The sequence below is a fragment of the Dermochelys coriacea genome, chromosome 7 (assembly GCF_009764565.3).
Source record: "Dermochelys coriacea isolate rDerCor1 chromosome 7, rDerCor1.pri.v4, whole genome shotgun sequence".
Taxonomy (NCBI): domain Eukaryota; kingdom Metazoa; phylum Chordata; order Testudines; family Dermochelyidae; genus Dermochelys; species Dermochelys coriacea.
Genome location: NC_050074.1, coordinates 5,472,604 through 5,484,616, shown reverse-complemented (window position 1 = coordinate 5,484,616; position 12,013 = coordinate 5,472,604).

Here is a 12,013-nt window from a genome sequence, read left to right as displayed (position 1 = left end):
CTGGTCCAGTCTGGTCAGGGCATCTCTCATGATTAGGACAATGATGGTCTGGGATCCCAGGAGACGATGGGGATGGCAGACAGGATGGTGAAGGTCGCTCCATCCCCTTCTTTAGTCTTTCAGTCAGTCAGTGTTGAGGGAGCCAGCTTTTCCCCAAAGTCTCTTTTTGAGGACTCCAAAAGGGGGTGATGGGAATAGCCCATCTCATTATTTTGGCCCAGTTTCCAACACACCAATTTTGCTTCGCTGATTTCTGATTCCATGCTTTTCTTGATTACCAAGCATGGTTTTAAATTCAGTCATCAAGTTACATCAGTAAGCCTTTTTGTTTGGACTAATTCAAATCTCTCTTGCATTTGCTTATTTTCCCGATCAATATTTGTTGTTATCAGTTACTGTGACATTTTATGAACTTTCACTCATTTCTTACAGTTGAACTCACAATTAGGGTAAGCTTGTAGGTCCAATTATCGCAACAGGCCCCTAGTCTATTCTTCTCCCAGGGCCCTCGCTCACACAATCTCCCCTTTTGGAGCTGTTCCACTTTGTATAAGTAAATATTCATCTGGCCACACAGAGTTTAAATGGAATTTTTGTTTTCTGGACAGCCCTAGTCATTGGCAACCCAGGGAAGATCAATGCTATCCAAGTGCAGGCCTATCATTAGGGGTAACCAGTAGGTGGCACTGATCTCCACTCATTCCCCACAGCTAGAGCTTCTCGTGAAATGAAAGCAGCTTTTCCTGGAACATTTCACACTCTCTCTTTATGTTTCCCAAAGGCACCATGTTTAAATTTATTTATTTGTAAGCATTTTTGTCAAAAGTGTTTCGTTTTTGAAGTTTTTCCATGTTTGATTTTCCCATTCCCACACTCCTCCACCATCATTTTTCCGTTGAAGAAAAAAACGGAAGATTTTGAAAAAGTGGTTTTTGTGAAAAATTCGGATTTTGAAGAGACCCTTTTCTGACAAAGTTATTTGGCCCCGTTTGTGGCCTCCTCCAGCCCAGCCAGGGGCATTCAGAATCCCGGCTCCTCTGCCTCTAGTCCAGGGGTTCTCAAACTGTGGGTCGTGACCCCTCAGGGATGGCGAGCTGTCAGCCTCCACCCCAAACCTTGCTTCGCCTCCAGCATTTATAATTGTGCTAAATGTAAAAACGGTGTTTTTAATTTAGAAGGGGAGAGGGATTGCCCTCAGAGACTTGCTGTGTGAAAGGTGCCACCAATGCAAAAGTTTGAGAACTCCTGCCCTAGTCCTCTGTGCGGCTGCCTCCACCCCACTGCAGCAGGCTGCTCTCCGCCTCCCACCCCCGCTGGCTGACTGCTTGCTGCCAGGACTCCCTTTGCTGGTCAAGATATGAAGAAGGATCTCATGGGTGGCTGAGCAGAACAGACAGGGTCTTCCCATGTGGGAGCTCGGAAGGGGAGTTTACAGGGGCAGGGAATTGGATTAGGAAAATATTCTGGGTCTGAGCGTCCAATCAGGCAAATCTCCCATTGACTTCAATGTGGCCTGCACACGCAATTTAATAAAAGCCGTTTATTTGAGTTGTCTGACCATCGTCAAAATTCTACCTTTTGGAGTTCAGATGTCAGAGATGTCACTGACCAGTGTCTCATGGTTTGTCTTGCTCTCACAACCGTGGTTTCCCCAGTTATCATCTCTGCTTGTTCCTCCATGACATTCACATCTAGCTGGATGGTTGCTTTGAAAGAAAAAGAGATGGAGAGAGTTTAGAAACATCACAGTGCAGTTTCTGAGCTAGAGACGGACAGCTGGAAGCTCAGCCAACATAAAGTAATTTGTGTTCTTTATATCTTTCTCTTCCCTCATTTCAGTTCTTCCTATGCTCTGACACACACACACTGGAAACCTGGAGGCTGGCAGTACTAAGCTGGTCAAGCTCAGTGAAACCTTTCATTACTTACTAATCCCTTCCAGGGACAGTGCTGGTGACCGACCTCCTCTATCTTCTGCTCTCGTTCCAGTAGCCAAACTCACTCACGTCCCAGTGCTAACATCAGGAGCTTCTTGATAGAAACTGACTTTGTGTGTTATTTTCAGAAGGTGTGTCACATATGTTACCTGTCAGCTTTGTGTTCTTGGGGAACTAGGGCGCAGTATCCAGCCTGTCTGACTCACAAAGGACACGCCCCCTCCTTCCCAGCCTCTCGTTGAATCAAAACTGATCAGAAGAAAGACTTACACAAAGCAACGGAAAGGCCGTGGGAGTCGCACGTAAACCCCTCCAGACAAGGGTGACAGGTTTAAGGCAACTCCCCTAGCCTCATTTGCATCGAAGATGGGACAGGGAGGCATCTCCATTAGCATACAGAGATTCCAAAGCAAGAACCGCATTGAACTCTGGGACCAGAAAAGCAGGGAAGCACTGCATGAGGGGGGATCTCTGCTCCAGCTCTTAATGAACCTGTGCCTGCACACAGCCAGCTCAGTGGTTATCAGACCAATTCTAGTAATAAAGCCTTTATTGGTATCCAAAACACTGAAGCTGCCTGATTGCATTGTGAGCCCCCTGGAAGGAACACTGCCCATAGCCAGGAATGATCCGTTCCTATTGTCTAGCCTGAACAAAACAACTTTGGTATATTCCCTGGAGCCATCAGTTTACCCATAAACAAATCTAGTGTTCTACCTTGAACCATTGTTGTTTCCCTACAAAAACCCCTACCCATGCTCAAGTAAGTGCTCTGATGCCTGGATCCAAAATCTGCATCAGTTCCATTGGGACTTCATCTTCTTCTGACTGACTGTGCTGGGGACTCTGCCTGTCTCCAGCACTCCAGACCTTCAGCCACCATCACTACCTGGGAATCCCGGCCAGTTCAAGTTTCACAGAGTGGTGAGAACTCATCCCTCTCTCTGTTTCCCTCCCCCCCAACTCTAGGTATAGCTTTCTAACCCTGACTTGTGTGATCATTTATAGTTTTCTAAACTGACTTTGGTAATCAAATGTAAGCTAGATTTAATATTGTAACTGTTTTATTTGTTTGGCTTTCCTTGTATGGTTATTATAGATAAATAAATAATAAATAACTTTTATGATTAAGCTGGTTGCTTCCTTCCCACCTTCCCTCCCTCCCCCCCCCCTTTTGTGTTTTTGGCTTCCCCATTTGCTCTAACTAAGCTAAAGATCCTTGTAGTGCCCAAAAATCCAGTGGGGTTTGCTCATCAAGTGGGTTACTACCAGAACAACTGTAATGTGAAAGTGGGGATAGGGACGTGCTGAACCTGGGAAATATAAGGGTGACAACTTGGAAGTGCTGTTCAACCCAGCCTGCTGAGTCCAGGGGCATACAAGGGGTCAGCTTGGGAGTGCTGATTGACCTGGTCCACTCAGATGTGCTCTCTTAATGTGTATGTGTGTGTTCATCTGATTCTGGGGCTGGAGGACCCCAGCCCTGGGGAACCTAGGTCCTGCAGGATAGCTCCATTGGGAGGGAACTTGCAGCAGGGAGAAGTAGAGCTCCGTATGAGAAGACAAGTGACACAAGCAGTACATTGATAGAATTATAGAACCCCCAACCCTGATTAGTAACCCTGATAAATGAACATACCCCACAGTAAACCTGGTAACATATAGGATTAGGTTCAGGATTTACAGATCCAGCCTACAATGCTAGAAACGGAACAAATTCAGACTATTTATGAACCTCAGACACGTCAGGTAGCAAGTATGTTCTCTTTTGGTATTCTCAGCAGGAAGACAGGTCGCTCAATGCAAGGTAATTGCCGGAAGCTTGAATGGCTCTATAAGTGGCTGATTTTTGCAGTAGAATGGGATTGGTTTAAAAGGAAATAATTTCAGCCGGAAAACGTCAATTTAAAAAGCTACTAGGTTCAGACTGTTTGTCATAAAGATTCCTGGAGCTTTCCCCAAACCCCCTCTTTTGGCCTTCAAACAACGCCCCCCCCCCCCTTGACCCACATCACCACCAGAAGCAAGATCCCTGCAGACCCGATCACACCAACTCAAAGCAGCAGCAGACCCTGCCAGAACAGATGCAAAACCTGCAGACATATCTCCACTACTGTGATGATCAATAGCCCCCACACCACCAGTGGAGCAGTCCTGATTTTTTAAGTGCAGGTATTCTGCCCTTATAGGCATGGGAACAATGGTGTGGGGGGTGCTGCAGCACCCCCAGGTTTTACACGGGACTCTGCTCCCTCCAGCCCCACCCCTGGGACTCTGCGCCCACTCCCAGCTGCAACCCCAGCCTCGGCCCTCTCACCCCGTCCATGTCCCCCACTCCTGGAGCCATGGCCCTGCTTCCGGCCCCACACAGTCAGGGGTAGGGGGGCACGAGGTAAAAAGGGGGCTTTGCAGTTTTGCTGGCTTTCAGCACCCCAACTATAAAAAGTGTTTCAGCGCCACTGGTGTCCCTGCTGCCGTGGCCTTGCACGTATGGAGCGTGCAAGGTCATGCTGTGTGGAGGAAGCCATTTTGAGAATAAAATGGCTTCCTCCCTGAGGCATCCTCCCTGGTATGCCGTTCCAGCATGACCCGGTTCCACTACAGTACAACGCACCTTTCAAGATCCGTGGCTCCTGCACACGCCTATCACAACCACCTGTGGTGTACCTCATCCAGTGCCCTAAATGCCCCAACAACTATGGGGGTGAAACCAGACAAGCTGAATGAACTTGCATGGAATAGCGATAAAAGACAAAAAAACACCAAATCACCCGGGGACAAAGACTTTCCACAAAGCGAGCACTCCATCTCTGACCTATCAGTCCTCATCCTCAGGAAATCTGCAGCTCGCCATCTTCAAAAGGCAAGCTTTGGAACTTGTATGCTCATCTACACAATCACTTACTTTGATGTAACTTACGTTGCTCAAGGGCGTAAATAATCCATACCCCTGAGCGATGTAAGTTACACCGACCTAAGCGCTGGTACGGCCAGCACTATGTCGGCGGGAGAACATCTCTCACCAGCACAGCTCCCGGTGCTCGCGGAGGTGGAGTGATTGAGTTGACGGGAGAGCTCTCCCCCGTCACCTTAGAGCGCCTTCACCAGATGCGTTACAGCTGCATTGGTGCTGCTGTATTGCTTCTAGTGTAGACTAGCCCTGCAATTCACAACTGCTAATCACCAAAAATCAGACTCAGTAGGGACATTGGCTTCATGTCTCATTACAACACTCCCATACATCTGCCTGCTAATTCTCAATGGCCAACCACGTCAAACCCCTTTTGCATCAAACTTTTTTTGCCCACTCCCTTTCAAGTAGCCCTCTACAACATGGGTTACTGCTAATGCTTAACAATCTGTCCCCACTTGTATTTGACTCAAATGCTGATTTCCTTCCCCGAGACCTGAAGAGCTCTGTGTAGCTCAACATTTGTACCTTCAACCAACAGCAGAAAGCCCAATAAGAGAGATTACCCCACCTACCTTGTCTGTCTCATATGCTGGGCCCAACATGGCAAACATCTACATTAGACATTAAGTCAGTTCAGAGACAGAAAAGATCATCGAATCATAGAATATCAAAGTTGGATGGGACCTCAGGAGGTCATCTAGTCCAACCCTCTGCTCAAAACAGGAGATCTTATTAACATAATCCAGCCTGTCTCCTCTAAATGCAAAGGAGAGTTCCTATCTAGATGACAGGCCAGATATTAACTCCTCTTTTCCTAGTTTTTTTTCTTACGATCAGGAATTTGGGGTAATCTGTGGCAGATGCTGGGGACTGACAAGGAAGGATGTAGCTGCAGCCGGGCCAATCTGCTATGGAGAAGTATGTGCAATGGAGGGGGGTTTAACAGGTGTGTCTGGGGGGAGCTGCTCAGAAGACCTGGTTCTGCTACAGATAAGATTGCAGCTCAGTGGGAGCACTGCAATAGTTAAAAGCACAGAATTAGGTGGCAAGATCACCGAGGGTCAAACTGGGCCGGGTGAGGGTGCTTTGCACAGCACCCTTAAAGCTGGCCCTGAGCCTGGCCAAAGCACTGTGCTCTCTGGAGTTTCCCAAGTGTTGCAACAGGCCCCTTGGGGACACAAGTTTAGGGCCACACATTTAAAAATCAGGTTCCCCTAGCTTTGTCACTAGAATGCCTCAGGACAGCTAAAACCAAGTCGTATTTTTTAAAATCAGATTCATGTTATCATTTATGCATCACTAACAGTTTTACTACCACCACCACCATACCACCACCACCTCCTCCTCTTCTTCTTTTTGCAAGAAAGGCTTAGGAACCTATCTTCTGGAGAGGAGTCCCAGCTGTGAGTCCCGAGTGCAGATAGGCACCTCCCTCCAGTCCAGAGTCAAGCTCCTAAGCCCCTTTGAAGGCCAGGGTTTAGGCCTCATGCCCTCTCCTTGGCATTTCCTGTTGGCTAATTTAGGCGCTTCCCTGCTGAGCATGCTGGCTGCACCTAACTCTCCCCATGCATTGTATAGGGAGCCTGGGTACCTAGCTCAGGGCTGTAGATTCCATGAGGCAGCAGGACACCTAGAAGTTCGGTGTTGCAATGCTTAGTCTAAGTCCAATGTGTAGCTCTAGTGCTAAGTGCCATGGTCACTCTGAAAAGAGAACTCCTACACCTTTGAAAGTTTTACTCAGAGCCTACCTTATGGGTACAAAACCGCATGGCAGTGTCCCTTGAAACTCATACTGATTCATCCTACAGTTGATCTCATCCCCAAACCCCAGGTTTGTTGAATTGCAGTTATTAACAGCATAACATGGCTTGTTTTACAGAATCACCTCTAGAAACGAAGGTTGAATTGTAGACCAGCCCTGCTGATTTCTTGGAATAAAAGTGTGCTATTAGTCAGCAATTACACTTTATTCAGCGAAGTTGCCATGCAGTATCAAACAGCATATCTGATGGAAGCCTGCAAGATCTTGCACCAGTTCTGTAGTGTACATAAGAAGGACCATTGGTCTGACCTAGTATGGTCAGTCTAGCCCAGTATCCTGTCATCCAGCAATGGCTAGTGCCAGATGCATCAGAGGGAGTGAACAGAACAGGGCAATTATCGAGTGATCCTGCCCCGATCATCCAGTCCCAGCATCTGGCAGTCAGAGGCTTACAGACACCCAAAGCATGGGGTAGCCCCCTCTGAAAACCCTGCAACAGTACTAAAACTTTGATCTAAAGTGTGCACATGTAAACATTAAACTCGGAACTTCTACTATATTTTTAGTACAGTTATTAACAAATCTGAAGATTTCTGGGGCTTCTGAAAGGTCCGTATTTGTTTCAGAGCCATGTTAGCTCTCATGAACTCAGTCCTGTATTTCTTGGACACACTCAGAAGACCTGGTTCTGCTACAGAGAAGAAAATCCATCTCTGAGGTTAATGGAAGGGTGGAATTGAGGCACAGAGAATGCAGGACTGAGCCCTAATTCAATAATAAATTACCATTCTGAGAAAGATTCTAGGTTCTCATTTTTGGAAATCCTCTGGGAGATGGCAACTCCTTAATTATTTTTGGAAGACATCTGTGTGCTCCAGAAAAGCCACCTGCTCTGTAGCTAGTTAGATTTACAGGGCCGTCATCATGTAGCTTGAGTTTTTTAATGTGTTCTTCAATAGGTCAGAAGCATTATTCCCATTGTTGTCTTCATGTGCGTCATAAAACCTTTTTTCTCATTTTCACAGATTTCAAGACAACCTGAGTCACTTCTGCTGGAGGAGTCATCTTCTTTGGTATCAGGAGATTTCATTTCAGTAAGAGTAGACACAGCTGTATACCACCTGAGACAAAGAAAAATTATTAGTAATTACATGCAGTAAATATAGAATTCAAATACCTTGCGTCTGACACAAAGGGTTTTTTCAAAGTCCTATGAGGAGTCTGGTGGCACCTAAAGACTAAGAAGAAGTGGGTTTTTTACCCACAAAAGCTTATGCCCAAATAAATCTGTTAGTCTTTAAGGTGCCTTAAACAAAGACTCCTTGTTTTTGTGGATACAGACTAATATGGCTAGCCCCTGATACTTTAAAGTCCTATGTCTAACATTGTGTCTAACCCTTACAAGAGCTGAGCATCTACACAACCCATTAATAAATGACTGGGACAGCCACTAAACTTCAATGGGATTTTTGCTCATTTTCTCCTGTTAAGGCCTCTTGAAAATGTAATGACCATAGAGAAGTTTCAAATTACTAAAAGGTGGGAAGAAAATAAATGTTCACCTCTGACATCCCCACAAATACTAATATACCAGAAACCCAGCATGTTGTATTTCAATCCCGCACCATTTTTTTCTTCTGTGAAATATGGTAAACACAGAAAAGGAGTTTTTAAAGTGAAGTGATGTTTTGAAAGTTGGTCAGAAGTTCACTTCTGAAAAGTTTTCTAACATTTTTCACACAGAATCTCTCCGGGCTAGCAAAATGCCAGCATTTCTCTTTTGTTTGGTTGATCTGCTGCCAAGGAGAATAATTGCCTTTCAGTACTTTAGGTGTGGGAGTTGGGGAAGCACTTAAGCATGTACTTAAGCAGTGACTTCAATGGAATTTAAGTGCTTTGTTGAATCAGAGCCATACTGGGGAAGTTATAACAATATATGAAGTGATTTGTAAAAAACCCACACTAAGGAAAGCAAGAACCGGGTTCACTAGGAACTAGCAGAATCTGGAGGAAGAGGGAAGTACTTGCCCATACCATGCAGTCAGGAAGCAAGAACTAGGAAACTACTTAAAAAAAAGATTCATAAGGCCATGTCTACATGAGGACACTCGGGAAATCCGAATTAACTTTTTAAATGGATTAATTAAACTGCACTAAACCCCTGTGTGAGCACTTCTAGATAGAATTAAAGTTGCTTTAATTTGGTTTTAACTGAATTAAGGCCACTTCAATTCTGAATAAGTATCCACACAGGGATTTAATGCAGTTCATTGATCCACTTTAAATTCACACCTTTAGTTAATTCAGATTAATTTTACCAGAGAGTCCTTAAGGCCCTTGTCTACATGGGAAAGTTATACTGGAATAAAAGGGGCTTATATCTGTACAAGAGTGGCTTTTTGCCTGGTTCAGTTTATGCCATTTGGCAAGGTGTTTGAGCTAAACCAAAAACCAGACTAAGAATGTCCAAATGGGGGGTTTACACTAGTATATAGCAATTTAAATTCACACCTTAATTTAGACCTTGTCTATAAAGGAAAGCTCTTTTGGGGCGTATAAACTAAGGCCAGGGCCGGCTCTAGGTTTTTTGCCACCCCAAGCAAAAAATTTGCCGCCCCAAGCTCTGAAAGCGCCCCTGGAATTGTGCCGTCCCATGCACCTGCTTGCTTTGCTGGTGCCTAGAGCTGGTCCTGGCTAAGGCTGTTTGTTTCCTTTCCTGCTGACTCAACCTTAGGCAATGTGTTTCTTGCTGAGTTTGGACCAGGCTGAAGCAAACACTTGAGCTGGCTGCACATTCAGAAGTATTTCCTCAAGGCTCTACACAGCGGTACGTTCACTTCACCAGGGCAGAATGCAGTATCGTGTTGCTTTCTTTCCCCACTGCCTCCTTTCCATTACCTGACAGCCTGGGCCACAATACTCTTAGTCATTCTGATGTTCATTTACATTTCCAAAAAAAAAAAAAGAATGCTAGGGGCAGAGTGAAGGTTGAGGAGTTGGTGCTAGTCAGATGGGAGGGAAAAGGTTTAAATGCAGTGGGAACTAGCTAGGTCTTTTACCTGTTTATTACCAGGCATTTTAATGTTTGGGGGGGTTGGAAGATGAATAATTTTTGTGTTTTTTTTAAAAAAAAGTAATGTTGGGAGTTAGCTGAACTCCACTGATGCACACGGTCAGCACGAACTCTTCCATAGCCAAGTTGCTTCTCTGTGAATTTAGAGAAGTCCTGGTAGTTGCTTAAACCTCACCTCTGCCACGGTGGCTACAAATATCTTAGTAGTGGTCAGGCAGCTGGCGTGCACTGAGACCGCGGCTTCTGATGCTGGCCAGGGTTGTCTCATTGTCTTCCCCACGTCCACCCCGTCTGTCTGATGTAGCCAATGGTTGTCTCCTGTCTTCTCCTTAGGTTGTAAGCTCTCTGTGGCAGGGACCATCTTTCTATTCCACATCTGAACAGGGGTTCCTGTCCGTGCCCGAGTTTATGTGCTACCACAATACAAATAAAAAGTAATCATGCCACAAAAAAATTCTGTATTGATTGCAATAGGACAGTAAATACATACAGTGTTTAATGAGCGATGAACTATTACATGTGAGTAATCACAACATCTCCCCTACCTTTGTCTGAGGCATAGAATATTTTTTTAAGTTATACCTTAAAAATAATAAAACATATTTTGATCATCCCAGTCCTTATGCTTATGATGTGGAGACAAAAATATCTAATCCCAACTCAATGTGTAAGTTTATTATTAAGTCTAAAACCCATTCAGGCAGGGAGCAAAGAGATCTGTGTTGTTTGAATTAAAGCATTCCAGATAACATCTGCAATTTTGTATGAGCTGAGATTTTCTCCAATTACCTTGTATGCATTCTCAATGCCTTAACTCAGTGGGGATTTTCCATTTGTTTTAAAGCCTGAGCTGAAAATTGTATAATGACTTTCTCCCTTTAAAGACCAATGCATCAAACATACTATGCCCTGTTTCAAAGTATTATAGCCGTCCTCTTCCATTTTACCAGATCACAATTTATAGCTGCATTGAAATAATCAGTATTACTTACTTTTTAATCCCATTTTTCTTTTCGATTTGCTGTATTTTATCATTGTGTGCCCCTTTTCTGTAGCTCCTAAAAGAGTCGGGAAAATGCATTTGCCTATGGTGCATAGTTAGTTCACTGCAAGCTAATTGACTAGTATAGAGTCTCAGCATCCTAATAGCAACATTTTTAGACTGTCCAATCAGTTTTCAGATGTTGAAGTGGGTGCTTCTGCCTCAGACCTGCTTTTAGCCAAGTTTCAGGAATTTCATCTCTGTTCACTTGCGTGTATTAGGTTCATTGCTACGAGAAATGTCCTGCTTGAGGTAACTTAGGGGTGATAATAAAGACGTTTGGCAGAGCTATGGGAAATGCCATGATGTGCAGCTAAACATCTTGTGGTGAATTCTTTACCCAGCAAATGAACAACACTTTAGTAGGACAGCAATTTCTCCCCCTGATGATTTACACCCAGGGCAGCTAGTCCAAGCTGTTGCTCGCCACGGTCCATGCTACCATGACTCCATTCCTATTTTTAATGAGCTAGCTCAATGAGAACTAGTGTGGGTGTGCTACTCGAGATAGGAATCACATCCCTAGCTACAAGGGTAGACAGAACCTGACACACCCCTCCCATCACCCCTCATCCTGGGACTTAAGACGGGCTCTTCCAAAGAGAAAGCCTGCCTAGGGTTTCACAGATTTTACCAAAGTAATAGCTAAGATACCCAGAAAGTCTTCACCCCTATGGCTGCACGGCAGCTGGGAGGTGTGATCTCCAGCCTGGGTAGACAGACTCATACTAGCATGTGGACTTGCAGCGTGGATGCTGCTGCATGGTCAGCATCTTAGGCTAGCAGCCAGGCTTGGACCTAGGGGCCGAGCAGCTAGTTCTAGCTTCACCTGGGCAAGTCTCTCTACCTGCTTTGGGAATCAGATCTTCCATCTTGGAGCTTGAGAAGTACACAAAGCCCAGACCTATTTGATGCAGCCAGGAGAGACAGAGTCCGACCTTGTACCACAGAAAAACATTTAAAAGAGAAAGAAGGGATGTAGATCTCTTCTTCAATCAAGATGTTGGGCGGGAAGGGGTGGCCTCAGGATGCTATTGGCCTCTTCCAAAAGATTAGCTCCCTTCTGGAGGGAAAGCTGAGAACCCTCAGACCTCCCTTCAAGATTTCGAGAGTGTGGAGAGAGAAGGTGGAGATGGGGATTGTTTCAGAGAGAGAGAGAATCAAGGATCCAGTCAAGGTGCCCCTGGAGGGACAGAGCTGGGTCCAACGACCAGTGCCTGCAGATATTGCTAGTAGACCATTAGGAATCAATATTAGTCAATTAGCTGAAAACGAAGTAGCCAGG